At 43.7% G+C, this 16,536-nt stretch overlaps 1 protein-coding gene across 1 annotated transcript in view; it reads left to right on the top strand.

Annotated features, from left to right (window-relative positions):
* Window positions 1–967: 967 nt before the first annotated feature.
* SPARCL1 (SPARC like 1) overlaps window positions 968–16,536 on the top strand; it is a 49,041-nt gene continuing 33,472 nt past the window's right edge. The window contains exon 1 of the mRNA XM_056111527.1: window positions 968–1,190. The gene's annotated coding sequence lies outside the window, so the exon portion shown is untranslated. The remainder of the gene's footprint in view (window positions 1,191–16,536) is intronic.

The following is a 16,536-nucleotide window of genomic DNA, read 5'->3' on the forward strand; positions in this document are numbered from 1 at the left end:
GCTGCAAATCCAAGTTGCGAGCACGTGAACGTTACCACTACATTGCACTTCCCTCAGATGGGAACTCGGTCCTACTTTCCTCATCTAGACTTGTGAGGATCAGGTGAAAGACACACACACACAAAAAAAAACCACCGTGCAAATAGAGTCTGACACATTGGAGATGTGCGATAAATGAGAAGTGGCAGTAGAAACAATTAGACACACACACGTATAAATAGTCCGAATGCTGAGACAGAAATAAATGCATCCCTCCAGCCTATTTTACAGGGAAACTTTTCCGATACACCAGTAATTCCCTAGGAGGTACTAACGGCTGTACTTGGGAGAGGACTGCAGCATTTAAAACCTCACAAAAACGTACTGCATTATATAAAAAGTGATGCTTCGTGGACATGTGAATCTCCCAAGGTCACGCAAAGACAGGGTTAAAGCATGTGAGGTACTCTGCGCTTATTAAAATTCAGAGTGGATTCATGAGAACAATTTCCAGTGTAGGGATGTAAAACCCATGGGTAGTAAATCTCCCCTGTCTTGGTTCCATATCCCCACCCCCACCCCTACCCAATGGTCTTTCTGAAGAAAGGATCTCCTGGAAGATGGTTTTGTATTGTTTTGTTTTTTCCTCAAAGTCTTAAAATAAAAATCCCTCTCCTCATCCCCGCCCCCACCCCCTGCAAGAGATCTTGCTTATAAAATCTTTGAGTTGCATGAGAAAAAAAAAAATACGTAAAGCCAAGTGCTTCAATTCTGGCCAAGTCTGAGCCTCTCTTGGAACAAGAGCTGGAGGCTAGGATTCTTTAACCCACTCCGCTCCAGAAGAATCGCTCCCTCCCCAGTGTGGGAGCCGCTCAGCCTGTAAGAAAGCGCATCGTGGAGGAAGAGGGAGGGAGAAGCCAGCCCGAGAACTGCAGGAAATCTGCAACGGTCCCAAAGGGGGGGGGGGGGGGGGGGGGGGAACGCAATGACAGTGTGAAAAGATCTGCAGCATCAGCCTCCAGATTTGCCTGTCACTTCAGACCCCAGGAGTTGACAGAGCCGCAGACTTTCCGATCTGCAGATTTGAAAGAAAGCAAAGCTAACAAGGGAAGAAATTTCAATTATTTCTTCTCATTTCCTGGCTGGGCGTGAAAAGGGAATTCAACTTCAGTTTCCAGCTGAAGTTCTGGGTTCAGCCACCTACCCGTAAGGTAAGTTTTTATAAAATCATGATGTTGTCTAGTTGCATGAGTGAAACTAGCTTGGGTGATCTCATAAAGCTAACACTTTGGCCTTTTGCCTAGATTTTTAAAAAAAAGCCGACATTATTTTTACCAAAAATAAATAAATAAACCTGGAGTCTTATTTACAGATAACTACTTTAATGGAGGGGAGGGTAGCTAACCATTTTTATGCCTCCTCATCTTCTCTGAGATTAAATAGGCTTAAAGAATGGTAGTTTTAGTAGGGACCAAGAGCACATGTAACTGAGTCGATAACATGAATAGCAATCAAAGTCTATGATGTCCAAATCCTGAAATGTGATTCGTAGAAATCTTTTACTCATTAAATAAATCCCCAGAGAATTTGCATACTTTCCATGCTTAAATGATCCGCAATAAATAAATATCCTTGTCCCAGTGTGTCTGGCCACAATGTAGAAAGGGAACATTTTGCTTCCTTTGATAAGGAAGGAAAATCTCCTTATCAGTTTATGCTTCTTGACATTTTAATTGCTGTGACTAGCACACCTTTCCGGATCCATTGTATAGCTTTGCAACTAACCATTCCCGTTCTCCTTTTATCACTTTTTAAGATGCAGACACACACATTCAAGTTCCCCGATTCCTAACGCAGAAAAGGAGAAAGGAAAAAACCCAAGAGACAGAAAGCGTGTGGTAGCACGCATGGCCAGGTCTGCCCACATCTGCCTTCTAAGCAGAACAGCAATGCAAAGTCATGCTCAGCTCACTCGTCTCTCCTTAGTTGAGGACGCACTGGAGAAAAGAAAAGCTTGATTTCAACTGCAGATCAATACTGTAGCTACCTAACCGAGAGGCACTGCAGAAAGCAAATCTCTTGTGCAATGCCTTGAACCTACAGCGAGGTGATATATGTCACCTTGGTGTTGTAGCTCAGTTCTCCCCGGGCCCGGAGCCTAAGAGCACTGAAGTGTTCACTCGGTCCAACTCAGAGGAAATCTCCCGCTTGTCTCTTGCCTCATGGGTACCAGTTTTATTAGTCACAGTTTATTCTCTTAAACTTTGATGGCTACAATTAGTATCGACTCTGTTTCTTTTTGAAAGGATGCCACCCTAAAGAAAGATTTCAGTTTGTGCTTTTTTCATTCATTCAATAAGATCTAGCAAAACAGAACCATCTCGTTGGGCTATTTATCGTCTCTCCAACTGAACCTGCATTATGCATTTTGGAAAAGAATGCTTGCATGTTATTGATGAGTTTTTTCCTTTCAGGGAATTTTTCGTCCTACCATTTGATTATTAAAATACTGGGGTTTCCTTTCAGATCCTTTGGGATTTTGTCTCTTTAGTTTCTTGTGTGCTAGCTACTTCACTTATCAACTAAGTAAAAAAAAAAATGATGACAGAAATGGAATGAATAGTGACGTACCTGGCCAACTTCAAAACATTATTCAGTTCATGTCCCCTTGACTGTTCCTTAGTTTTACTCAACTGATTTGTAACAGCAGTTAAATATCCCCACCTATATTCCCATTTAACACAATATCCAGAATATATTAGGGCTCTTTTATCCCCACCAGGAATAAACAACTCTTTGGTCGAAAGATTCCAGTTGTCCTTTTCCCTCACACATCACTTAAGAATAACCTTCATTGAAGGGCAGAGACCCAGAGAAGCAGGAAAATTCCCTCCGTGGGCCAGGCTGCCTGAGATACACCAACCAGGAGGGTAGCTAAGGCCAACAGCACAGACCCAACAAAGGCAGGATGGTCTCAGTGGTGGCACCCCTGGGCTAGCCCTTTTGTCTTGGTCATTGGAAGGTAAACAAAACTCAAGTGTGGTCTTAACTGCATGGAGCACAGTAGGACACTAAAGTAAATAAGATGGGTGGGTTCTAAATACTTGCAGTCCTGGTTTGTATCCGGCCTTTCTCTGGCTCCATGATTAGACAAAAGTATCTTTCTTTGTCCCCATGCTGACAGATGAGTCTTTGATTTTTAGTTCTCTCCTTTGTGGAAACAGGGATCATAAAATTATCTGCCCACATTCTCCTCCCCCAGAGACTTTCTGTGAATTAAGTGAAGAATTGGCCTGAAATATATGTCTGAAATATAATATATCTATCACTGTCACTGTCCTCCCATTGTTCATCAATTTGCTCGAGAGGGGCCAGTAACGTCTCCATTGTGACAATTGTTACTGTGTTTGGCATATCGAATACATCACGGGTAGCTTGCCAGGCTTTGCCGTGTGGGTGAGATACTCTCGGTAGCTTGCTGGGCTCTTCGAGAGGGGCAGAGGAATTGAACTTGGGTCAGCCATGTTGCAAGGCAAATGCCCTATCCACTGTGCTATCGCTCCAACCCATATATATATATATATATATATATATATATATATATATCATACATTAAATATATGATATGATATGAAATATATGATGCCACATAGCGACCTCCCTTCCTGCATCACAGCTCTCCAGGGGGATGTCTTTGCTAGGTGTTCCCATGGACTCTCTGCCCTATCTCGACACTTTGGTGCAGACTCAGACACCAAGGTCAGTTCTGTGTCAGAGAGAGCAGAGCCGTTCTGACAGAGCCTCAATCTCAGAGCACACGTGGATTTGAACCCTGACTTTGCTTCCACAGGCTCCATGGACACAGAGCATCCCAACTCTCTGACTCCGTTTTTTCCCATCTTGTAACCAAATAGTGCTTTGGGGGGAAAAAAAAGAAAAAAGAAAAAAAACACATACAAATGCAGTTGCTGTAGGAATCGAGATATTTGCTAAGTGCCAGGTGTAGTACCTGGAGATTTCAGGTGGCCGGAAATTTCACTGATTTTTGGAAGAAATCTTATCTCCCCACGAGAGGTGTCTAATTGTGCACTTGATATGATTGCTCCGATGATAACGTTGGGAGCTAGGCAAAAATTGATCTTTTGAAGAGTCTTTTTGTACCCTAAGAAATAAAAACTGACACTCCATACCCCCCAAGAGCACCTGGACGAGAAGTATTTATTACTGTGGGTCTCCTGCCCCATCAATTAGTTGCCTCTTAATGGCCAACTGCAGTGAAACCAAAGAGAGTTTTCTGTTTCGGGCTGCCATTAAGAAGAGACACAAAATGCTGCTTTGCAGTCAGTTCTGTTTGACTGGCCTACTTGGACCGGGGGAGACCCCCAACATCGCCCCTTTCTTATCTGTGCTTAAAGGCAAGAATAGGGGTTTTGACTTGCTCGAGGGGGGATTTTTCCCCTCTCCACTGCAGCTCCAAGGAAAGGATTTGCTTTCTTGTCTTTTGTTTCTCGTCAGCGTCGCCCCTATGTTCCTAGCACCGAAATGTCAGCTGCTTTTTCTGGCGACATGTATCGGAACAGCCTGTCGCCATAGCGATGAAAGAGGAGAGAGAGACTCCAGTTTCGTGTGCCATTCTGAGAAATCATTCTGAGTCGGCTTTTAAAATCCCTCTTTAGAAATGAAGGCTCCAGGCCCGGCTTGTTTCCTTCCTCTTATGCAACCGACATAATTAGACCAATTGCAGTAGCTGAATGTTTCCTTTAAAGGTTCAGTGAATGGGTGTTAAGAAAACAAGCAGGAAAGCCACAAAGATAGTGGCCAGTTTGCTGTGTGGTGCAGGGGGCAGTCACTGCAAAGGCAAGGAAGGGGAAGTGGGGAAATGACCTCACCTTATAGCACAGAGGGGACAGGCCTCCGTATGTCCAATTTCCAACAGTCTGCTGTCCCCTCCCATCTCCAGGAGGGCTCTGATTGTGCGTGAGCCTCCAGGAGGGCTCTCGAACAAGGCTTCTTTGCCTCCTCAAGTCCTGTCCCTTCTTTGCCTTTGTCTTGTCCTTCGGAATCCAGAGACGAACATCACAGAATTGTCTTGGGAAGGGAAAGCATCTCAGAATCTTACCTTCTCTGTTAGATTTCAGTAGTGGTGAATGTTAGTTATGAAGCAGGCCAAACCTCAGTTTCCCTGATCCAATGAGGAGGACAGCCCATTTGTGAGTTGCATAAGGTGAACAAAAATAATGGTTACCTGTGCCCCCAAAGGAATAGTTCTTTCAGAGCTTTCTTCTTTTGTATATCTAATGCTGCTAAGATGACTTTATCGGACTTTGACTCTCTCCATGAATACTGTTGAAATATAAGCCTCAAAATTAGTGCTGTACAGACATAAAAAATTAGATCTCTAAAGGAAAAAAAATTAAGAGGTAAGGGTGTTTTATGAAGAATAACAATGAGCTCATTTTGGCTCACGTTCGGGCAAATGGGATTAAGAAATCTTATCTCTTTTAAAACTTGCTTTTTAAAGACTTTTCTGTTTCCAGTGTCTTCCAGCTTGCAACTATGAAATAAGTAACATTTTTCTTACATTGCAGACAATAAACATAATCAGCGTCTTAGACCACGCAAAAATGCCAGAGATGCTGCAAGAGTGAAAACAGGGAAGGGCGAGTGGGGATTGTGTCCGAGCGGAAGTTGCTATATGGTTAGGGAGGCAGCAAGAGTCGAATCACTGGCTCCATCCATGCACAGGCCCAGCCGCAGGGTGACCTTGAGCGTGAAGCTGGCCAGAGTCTGTGACCAAATGCTCAAACGGGCAATAATTTGCTGCCCGAGCACATACTCGGGACACTGACTCCATTGTTACATAGAAATATCTAACATCTCACTGTATTCTAAGTATTTTCTGCTTTTCTAGATTATTATATTATTCTCATAGTACATGAAAAAAATTGTTAAGACTCTTTATCCTCATCTGTAACCTCGGCCCACTGAACCCTCCCTGCCGTTATCCAAGCACCTCAGCAACCCTCTCTAGTTTGTTTATCACACGTGTCTGAAAAATGTAATGATGCTGCAAATGTCAACCCCACAAATCAATTCTTATTTTGTGACTATGATCTCTACTCCTTCTTACTTACTAGATTGCTTTTCCCAATGCCATCTTAAAAGCCCTTGAGCATGTAAAGTATGATTTTGTAAAATTGTGCAATTCCAACATTATTCTTGCAATAATGAACTGCAAGAATAATTACTAAATCTGCTTTGCATATCTCTCCTTTTTTGAATCGCCATGACGACCTTCTAAAGCACAAACGTATTTCTTGTGACCTTTTCAGGCTGTTATCCTAAAATGGTACTTGTTCAAAATGAAGGAATGGAGAGAATGATCTATAAAGAGGCCTGATGAGCACTAGAATATAAGGTGAATGGAAGGATTCTGACTTATGGTGAATAGAACATAGAAATCTGTATTGCGTGTAACTATGCATTGAAGTAAGTGTTGAAAGCCAAAGCTTGAGTTCTCAAAAAAAAAAAAAGTAGAAAAGGAGTTTGGCTTATACTCAAGGTCAGTGATGGTTTATCCGTAACCTGAGGGTTAAGTAGAGGTTAACTCTGACAGCGGGAGTGTGTGTGTGTGTGTGTGTGTGTGTGTGTGTGTGTGTGTGTGTGTGAGATGATGATGATGATGACGATGATGGTTGAAGCTAGCTTGTACTGCAAGAGAATTCCGTAAGTGAGACGAAACTGTGCAGAATCCTTCCTTAGGAGATGGCGGATAGCAACAAGGCCACCGCTTTTGAAGCAAAAAGCAGAGCAGCGGAAACTCAATCCCTAAGCAATGCTCCATGATCTCCTTTCTCTAAGCACCGCATGTATTTCTCCTCTGCTTGGTTCATAGTCAGAATGCGTCTTTAACACCTCAAATGAATTCTGATTTCGCTCAAAGCCCCAGCAGGCATAAACGAGAAAGTCTACCCGTAGCTCAGATCCAGACACAGGATAGAAGTGTTAGGGATGTTCAGTTAGGTAAGATGACAGTTGACCATCAGGGTACCAGAAAGATCTGTATCATAAAGCCTGCGTGTATCACTTGTCTTAAAGGCTTGAACACCTCTATGTTAACGACTCAGCAGAGAACTAGAATTAGAAATAAAAGAACTTTTCTATTTCTAGTAAACTGTAACTTTCCCCCTCCAGATACCTTTAAAACCAAGCTATAGGAGCTCCCTCACGAGACTCGTGAATACTTTAAAAGCCCTAAAACATCAATGTCGAGTGTGGATCAGGTAACAACACGTATCTGTTAGCCAAAGTATGACTAAGGGATTTGCTCTCTGATAAGAAAGCTTTTTGGTTATCCTATAATCACAGGGTGAAGGACAATTTCTCTTTTAGTCTGACTATGAAGTACCTACAGAAACCATTTTGTTTACTACACTACCCTGAAAGGAATTTGTTCCGTAGTTACAATAATGTCCAAAAATAGTGGCTCATGGGCTTCCTCTGACATAAACAAATGCAGTAGGAGAACCCTGGCCTTATTTGGAAGGAAAAGACAGGTCAGTAATAAGAAGGAAAGTAAGAAACAGAGAAAACAGTCAACATAAACCCTCCTTTTCCTAGAGTACATGATTTGTCTTTCTCCGTTCATTTGATGTTAGATAAGATGAAAAGATCAAATGATCTTCATCTTGAAAACCGAAACTGTTGCATCATCACATTTTTCTTGGCCTCAAGAGAGGAAGGAGGACTTGTAAGTCACTCCCAATGAAAGAAGCAACAATTTAGGGGCCAGGTAGTCAGTTCCCAGGAAACTCAAGACAACAGGAGAAAAAATTCACTGAAAAAGACTTGGAGTAATAATGACCGACAGAAAAAAAAATATTGAAAGAGTTCTTGACCTGGCCAATATAAAAGGTGTAAATGGATAGACTCCAAACCTGTTTCTCCTTTAGAGCTCTGGGCATTTTTCACTCAAACTCAGCAGTTTATTCATGTTTGGGAGGAACAGAAAGAGAACAGAGATTCAAAGAAAGTGAAGGTACAGAGAAACAGAAGTGTCAGTGAGTCAGATCTTTAAGATAGAAAGATGTAAGTGGTAGATTTTCAAAACTGAAATTTACCACTTGGAATGTGAATCTCAGTGTTCTCTATTCAAGCATAGATAAGCTCATTTATTTATTTAATGTTCTAACAATTATAGGAACTGAGAAAAAAAATCAAATACAAAGATCTAGTCTACCTAACCTTATTCTTTTTGTTTGTTGGTTTGGTTTTTCCTTTGGGTCACACCCAGTGTTGCCAGGAGTGCCAGGGATTGAACCTGGATTGGCTGAGTACAAGACAAATGCTCTATCCACTGAACTATCACTCTGACCCCTTATTCTACCTAACCTAGTTCTAACTGAAACCTCTATAAAATACTTTAGGAAGTGAAATAAAGGGGTGGAGAGATAGTCCAATGCACTGAGCACACGCTTTACATGCTGGAGGCCTGGAGTGTGTCTCCAGCACCACCTAGTTCCCTGAGCACCACAAGGAGTGACCATGGAGCACTGGCTCAAGAGTAGCCCCCAACCACCAGCAGGTGTGACCCAATAACCGAAAGAAAAAAAAAAGAAAGAAAAGAAATGGAAATAAAATCAATTACAAATGAGTACTCAAAACGAACCAGAGTTCCCAAAATATATCCTATCTTAATATTTGAGATCATTCATAAGTCTAGATGAGCAATAATGTTCCAATTCAGTGTTTCTTTACCTTTTTCTACCTCAGTCCCTTTCTGACCTAATTTTCTTCCTGTGATCCCCTACCCTACTGGCTACCCCTACTCTGGCGCTATGGACCCTCATTGATGAAGCTTCATTTGTGGACCCCTTGGAATAAGACCAGAGTGGGCCTTTCTGAGCCAGAGACCAGTGGCGATGGTCACTCCCAAGTCCGCTACTTAGCGTCCTCAGGTCATTTCCTGCAAGCTGGACTGGACTGTTCTTCTAGTTAGTGAGAAGCATATTCAGGTCTCTTTCCTTATTTTTCCAGGGACAGAACGTGTAGACCTGCTGAGAAATCTAATTAAACCTCTATTCATGGTGCAATCCAATTACAGTCTCTCCCAAGGCGAAAGCCAATCCTTTCTACAAAAGAAAGCCAAACAAAGGGTCTCCAGCAGGGAGGTGGCCTTGTCTTCTCCCAGGCAACTAGCACAAGGTTGCATTCCCCTTGACTTGTCTTGCTGAGAAACGATGCTCATAGCCTATTTCCAGCTCCTTTCCCAGTAAGTAGGGGAAAACATCTTTATAGCTGATGCCAGGAGTTTGGGGGATTTTGTCAGGGATTTGTCAGTTGAGCAAGGGAAGTGTTGGGCCAGTCCCCATCCTCATTTTGGATTAAGCTCGGTGATTTCTCTTTGCGAACCTGGGCTTGTATGTTGAACAAGATGGCAGCAGGGGTGGGAGGGGGCAGGAATTGGTGAGATATTTAATCCAATCTCTTCCTACACGAGTTTTACCTGGTACCTGTAAGGGTCTGTGCACTCTTTGTATCAACCTATTCACTTGACCATAAGAAACTAGACCTGCTAAAAGAAGGTCACCCCCAAATTCTTAAAACCTAATTGGAATAAACAGAGAAATTTCAAAAGAGCCATTTGTGGAATTACACATTTTATAAGCACCTTTCCCTAACTGTTGAAACGGTACAGTCAGTAATTATCTTCTAGTCAAAGCTTTGCCACTACTATTCGCTGAAGGTTGTTGAATATGTAGAAAATCCAGATTTGCAGCTTATTCCTCAGAAAATAAGCAAAAATTTTGGAAAGAGCATCAAATTGTAGGTTTTCACTAAAAACAGAGCGGTGACTGTTAAATATTGGTTTTTTTATAACCATGGTTAATGAAACTCAAGAGAGACGGGATTCCACTATTGACCATGACCAACCCTCAATTAGCTACAAAATCAAAGCATTTTTGTTACCCTTAATTCAATTTGAGTAACCTAATCATCAATATAATATGATAGAGACTTGGTGGGCAAGTGATCCAAGATTCTATTAAACTTAAGACTGATTTACATATTGGTCTGTAACCAGGAAGATCTGATTCCACTAGGAGGAGACCAATCAGTTGAGAGACAAGTAGAAGAGCCACAGAGGTAGTACAGGGCTTACAGTGCTTGCCTTGCACTTGGTGGACCCTAATATATATATGTGATATATATGTGAGATATATATATATATATATATATATATCTCACATATACTGCCACCCAGAACTAACCAGCAGTTATCCCTAAGCATAGAGCCAAGAGTAACCCTGAGCACTAGCCAGTGTGGTCAAACATCCCAATAAACAAATATTACAAAAAACAAATGACAGAGAAAGCTTTATTAGTAAGAAGCTTGCACTCTGGAAAACATCTGCTTCACACCCTAAGGAACCACACCCCCCAAACTTCATTGTATCTTCAGAAGAGGCCAGGTGTAGACCAACCAACACCAGGTGGTCAATACATTCCCCTGTGGGTGGGTCTCTGGGGTATCTGCAAGCGTAAACAGAGATTTCTGGTTAGGGGTTCAGCCAAGACCTTATCTTCCTTGTAACAAGCTTCTAAGGGAAGGACAAGATAAGGAGAACATTCTCCACATTCTCAACACCCCTGCCCCGAAAAGTTTGATGACTTTTTAATTTTTGAACCCAACTCTTAATTTATTTTGGACTGATGTCAGCCCTGAACAACTGAACCTGTTTCAAGACACTGTATTTGGTCAGCTGTACACACTCCTCCTGGGTTTCTCCAGTATTTGGTTGGGGACCAAGCAACTCGGGGCTGCCTCGAAGTCAATGGAATTCTCTGCTTGAATTCAGAGGTAGTAAAACATAGGCTCAAGCCCAAATGTCTTCTTGCCCTTTCTTTTTCCTTTCTCACCATTAATTCTAAGTATACTACACTGAGAGGCTCATTTTTGGAGGTAGGGTTCATATAGACTTAGGAAACTTCAGCCATTTTCTAAACAGAGGTAGAGGAAAGTTCTGGAAGCTTTTATTTTCAACTGGGAAAACTTTCCCCTAAAATCTCATACGATGCAGTGAGCTTGGTAGTCTTTGGGGGGTCAGTGAGGAAAGTGGAACCGGGGGGTAGGTCTTGAGGTGGCACGCCCCACTACAACACCAGCCAACTGAGGAAAGCAGCTGACTGATGCTCTCTCATGATCTGATCAGGATTTAAAGTGAGTGAATTTAGAAGCAAGTGTTTGCTTCTAATCTGAGCATAGGACTCTGATGGGGTAGGAATGTCGGCCGTTATTATAGCTGAGATCCAAATATGACTAATTCCCAGCCCATGCTTCCTCTACTTTAGGACTTTTTGTTTTATTGGTCCCAAATTGTATGTGTTTGGCCGTTGAATACACCAAGTGCTGGAGTTTTGGCCGTGACCGGAGGCCAAAACCCTTCCCACCATTTTGGTAACAGATCTAATGTCTCCAGGAATCCTAGAACCTACTTTTCTTTCTTTACATTCATAGAAGGTCAGACCGAGCATAGCTAGGGAAGGCGGGAGAGTGGATTTCTATGTGGTGTTCTGACCACCAAGCCCCCAGCCCTCTTAGGTCCCAGGCTGTGAATGTGTTGTATACACACCACAAGCCAAAAGGACTCGCTCTCCAAAATGAACACGTGCCAGATTCCCCAGAACATTAGTCATCCAAAATAAAACTTTCTTTCAATTTAACTAATTAGATCGCTCCGGACTAGGCCAATTTCTGCATGTTCTGGAACCGAGCACTGAGGAACCTCTCATTTGGAAAACGACATCTCAGATGTTTTATCTCCCTCCTGAGCACCGCAGGGTGTGGCCAAAATAAAAAAAAAAAAAACCAGAAACAAAAATACACAAATGTTTCATCTCCAGGAGGGGACAGCAAGGTGCCAGGTCCCAAGTGTCCTGAGCCCAGCCCTAGCACTGATGCTGCCCCCAAGTAATACATAGCCCTGCCCAGGGAATGCCAGGGATGCCCCTGGCATTTACTTTATGTTCCTCTGCAGGTGGTTCTTGGAATAACAATTTTTTAAAAAAACTCATAAGGGGTGAGAAAACGGCTCACAGGGTTGCAGAGAGACCTCGGTTTGATCTCTGGCACTACATTGCCTCCTAAGCACTGCCCGGAGTCATCCCTGAGCACTACCAGATTTGACCCAAAGCCAAAACAAAAACTAACAAAACAAATCATTGAAAGATTTGGTCTCGCCTGAACTCATGAAAGGAACAAGTGCCAGGTTCCCCAGAACAATATTAGCCATCCAAAATAAAACTTTCTTTTGATTTCACTAATTAGATCTAACTTCTGCATATTCTGGAACTGAGCACGGAAAATCCTCACATTTGGAGAACAACGTCTCAAATGTTTTATTTCCCTTTGGTGAGGGGAAAGGAGCATAAGATGGTGGGGGTGCTGGAGAAGCGAAGACTGAAGTTCTTCTCAGGGTTCTGAGCTCATACCGGAGTCGTAGCCTTGTGCAACGACAGGAAATGAGACCCAGAAACTGCCTGGTCCCACACAAGACCCTTACCCCTTACCTAGCCCCCCGCCCCCAGCTGGCTCTCTATGTTTCTTTCCAAGGCTCTTGGGTTTCAGAGCACCTTCACATCTGTGACCGGACTGGGGGATTGTCACTGGTGACATTTGGATGTGGTGTAGCTCCTGGTTCTTTCTGCAGAAGAAAACCTCGCAGGGAAGCTTGTCCTCAACTCGTGTGTGGTCTCGAGGCCCACACAGTTGCCGGACAGGGCCAGGGGCTCATTCCCATGCACAGGGAAACCCGTCCACATATCTTGCTCTCCAAATGGCTCAGACTGAATTTTGATGTCCTTAGCACAGTGGGCAAAGCGGGCAGAGGGAGCGAAAGGATCTGTGAGAAGAATGAAAAGATATCCTTGGGAAAGACGAGTGAGTGCTCAGAACAAATGACAAGCGAGGTGTCTCGTTGTGTTTGTCTATAGGGAAATAAGTGCTTTCCCCACGTCCTTCAGAGAAGGATTTAAGGCACACTCAGTCTGGGGGTCTCTCTCCTGAGTGGCAGCCACCGCAGAAAGGGGTGTAGAGCGGTTCTCACATCCCTGATGCTTCTGCTTTTTGGTCAGAAAATGGAAGCTCCAACAAGACTTCGTTCTACATCTGTTGAATCTCAGATATTTTCAACTTAAAAATATCTTTATCCTCATGAAATTTGCTGTGAAAGTGGATGGTCAGGGAGAGGATCGTGATAAGTGAAATGAGTTAGAAAGAGAGGAACAGACATTGAATAACTGCACTCATTTGTGGAATATAAAATAACATAATATGAGACTGATACCCAAGGACAATAGAGACAAGGGCCAGGAATATTGCCCCATAGTTGGAAGCCTGCCTCATGAGCTGGGGGAGAAGGCAGCTGGGATAGAGAAGGGATCGCTAAGACAACGATGGAGGGATTGTTAGGGATTTGAGATCTGTGCTGAAGGTAGATAAACAACCAAAAGTGATAGCCTCTCAGTATCTATATTGCAAACCATGATGCCCAGAAGTAGAGAGGGAAAATATGGAGGAAATTGTCTGCCATAGAGGCAGGGGGAAGGGAGGGATAGGGGTGGAAATACTGAGGACATTGGTGGTAGGGAATGTGCACTGGTGGAGGGATGGGTGTTTGATCATTGTAGGACTGAAACTCAAACATCAAAGCTTTGTAACTGTATCTCATGGTGACTCAATAAAAAAAATATATCTTCATCCAGCTCTAGGGGTCCCGGCAGATTCCTGCAGAAACCCTAGGCAGGCCTAAAGCGGGCTCGTGCTGAGGGTCAGGCTCTTTGGCCAGGGATTCTAAAGACATTTTATCCATGAATCTGGCATTTTGAACCAAAATTTATATATTTAAAAGTTGTAACAAGAAAATAATACAACTAAGCGGGGGAGCAGGGAATGAATTGGGAGATGTGAGGAGAGTGTGATTAAGGGCTTAGCAAGGGATGGCCCCATCCAAGAATGGGCTAGTAGGAGCCAGTGTATATTTACAGGAAGAGAGCACTTTCTCAACCCACCAGAGGCAGCTTGGAGAGGCTGGCTGTGGTTTTCTAGAGAGGGAGAAATCACAGAGGCAAAGTCCAGAAGAAACATGCCTTGATTTCTCTGTCCTTCTTTCAAATCTCTCTGACCAGTGCACTACGAACTAAATTCGAAAGAAACTACCGGGCCGGAGACTCTGCCTCGGGAAGGCTTGGGGCAGCGTGGCCAGGCAGACACGGGTTGGCTGTGCCATGCAGGACCAAGTCTCTTCCCAGCGTGGGAGAGTTAGAGTAACAGCTGCAGACCAGCTGTGCCCACTCCTGGCTTGAATAAATCATCCCGCATTCCCCTCTGAAAGCAGAAGTAAGCAGAGTTTTCACCCTATTTCCAAATAATTCCAACCCCAGCCATGAAGCCCACAGGGCTGGTTCTCCCCCCGTGGTGGTGTCTTTCTCAGAAGGCGAGTCACAGTGCAATGCCCCAAAGGGATGGGCCATTACCTCCCTATTCAACATGTCAGCCCTCACCCAGGCACAGGGTAACCTCGCCCCGTGCTGGCTCCTGGGGAGTGGGGGGTGGGGGGGCTTCTGCTTTCATCAGAGGCCTTCACATGAACCAAATACTCATCAAAGCCCACCATTGTTCCCCATCTGGTCCTCATTCCCTGAGAACGAGGCTACTTGGAACCATCCTGGGGGTCTAGTTTGAAGCTTTTCTTAATCTTGGAAGAGAACCACACCAGTGAATAGTTCTTGGTACATTCTCAGAGCTAAAAGCACTTGAAATTCTTCTCCCAGCTAGCAGAGCTAAACAACCAGGCTTACTCTGTTAACAAAAGAAGAGAGGCCCTTTCCCCTGAATCTAAAGAGACTTTTTTTTTAATATTATGCTGGTCAAGTTTAAATAATAAGAGAAGTTTAAAATTAAAGGAGTCAGAAGAGAAAGCTAAGAACCTGGCTTAGGAGGAAAGAAACTCCAAGGAGGTAGAGAATGAAATTAATTAGCAGGTAGGAAAAAAAGAGCAAAACACAAGAGGAAAAAGTAGGATTGGTGAACTAGATAGTCCAGGTAGTAGATTTTTAAGGGGAAAATAGTCATGCTATTCACATTATGAAGCAAATCATTTTTTTCAACATGACAAATGACACAGATCTCCAGATAAGCTCCAGTTAAAAGTGGGTCTATATTTTTCAAGCTGCCAGTTTATACAGTGTAGATCTGTCTTCTGTGACTTTGCAGGGTGTGGGAGTCCAGGATCCAACCCAGTTCCCTCTATGTAAAAGCATGTGGGCTACCAACCAACTACAATCCTGGTTTCTGGAGGCATTCTTGGTTTGGTGGTTGTGTATGCATGTGTGTGTGTATGTATGTGTGTGTGCGCACATGTGTGTGGTACACGCAGAGGATGGAACTCAAGATCTCATACAGACAAAGCATGTCCTGAGAATCTCAAAATTAACACATAAAGCTTGTAAAGAGCATGTACAGATAAGAGATCCTGAAATTTCAGTTCTTCAGTTACCTCTGGCCATACTCAAACATCTATACTCAAAAGAACATGGGGTGGCGGGAGAGGTTGGGGTAAGAAATTAGAACAAATAAAATTAATCATGTGGAAACCCTGAGGATACAGAGTAAATAGAGGTACAAGTTCGATTCCTCCGCCCCTCTCGGAGAGCCCGGCAAGCTACCGAGAGTATCTCGCCCGCACGGCAGAGCCTGGCAAGCTCCCTGTGACGTATTCGATATGCCAGACACAGTAACAACAAAGTCTCCAATGGAGACAGTACTGGGCCCGCTCGAGCAAATCGATGAACAACGGGAGGACAGTGACAGTCACAGTGATTTCAGAAAAGGAGAATAAACAAGGCAAAAATAATTTCCACTATTCCAACACAGGACAAGGTACTGAGGGGACTTTCTGATGGGCTGACAAGGGCCTGAGAAAAAGAAAGGACTCTGGGTCTCTTATCCTGTGGGTAGTTCTGAAAGGAGACCCCTGGGGTGAGTAGTGATGCATGACACTGTAGCACTGTAGCGCTGTCCTCCCGTTGCTCATCGATTTGCTTAAGTGGGCACTGGTAACATCTCCATTAGACTTTTTTTTGGCATATTGAATGCACCATGGGTAGCTTGTCGGGCTCTGCCATGCTGGCAGGATACTCTCGGTAGCTTGCTGGGCTCTCCGAGAGGGGCAGAGGAATCAATCCCAGGTCGGCCGCGTGCAAGGCAAACGCCCTACCCGCTGTGCTATGACTCCAGCCCAGTGATGTGTGGCAAAATGAGGAACTCTGGAAGAGATGATGAAGAGGTGTGGGAAGGTGGCCGTTGCATTATCTTGCCTAAGATAAGTCTGTGGGGATCATCAAAAATAATTAAATATAACCCTCAGTGACATGTTATAGAAGAGGGAGAATGGACTGGTGTCTCCTGAGCTAGATAAATAGGTCTTCTCGCATCACTTGGCTCCCATACGTGTTCTCATTTATGACCAGGACAGCGGCAGGAAGAGGCTCTGAGGA

The sequence above is a fragment of the Sorex fumeus genome, unplaced genomic scaffold, assembly GCF_029834395.1.
Source record: "Sorex fumeus unplaced genomic scaffold, SorFum_2.1 ptg000013l, whole genome shotgun sequence".
Taxonomy (NCBI): Eukaryota; Metazoa; Chordata; class Mammalia; order Eulipotyphla; family Soricidae; genus Sorex; species Sorex fumeus.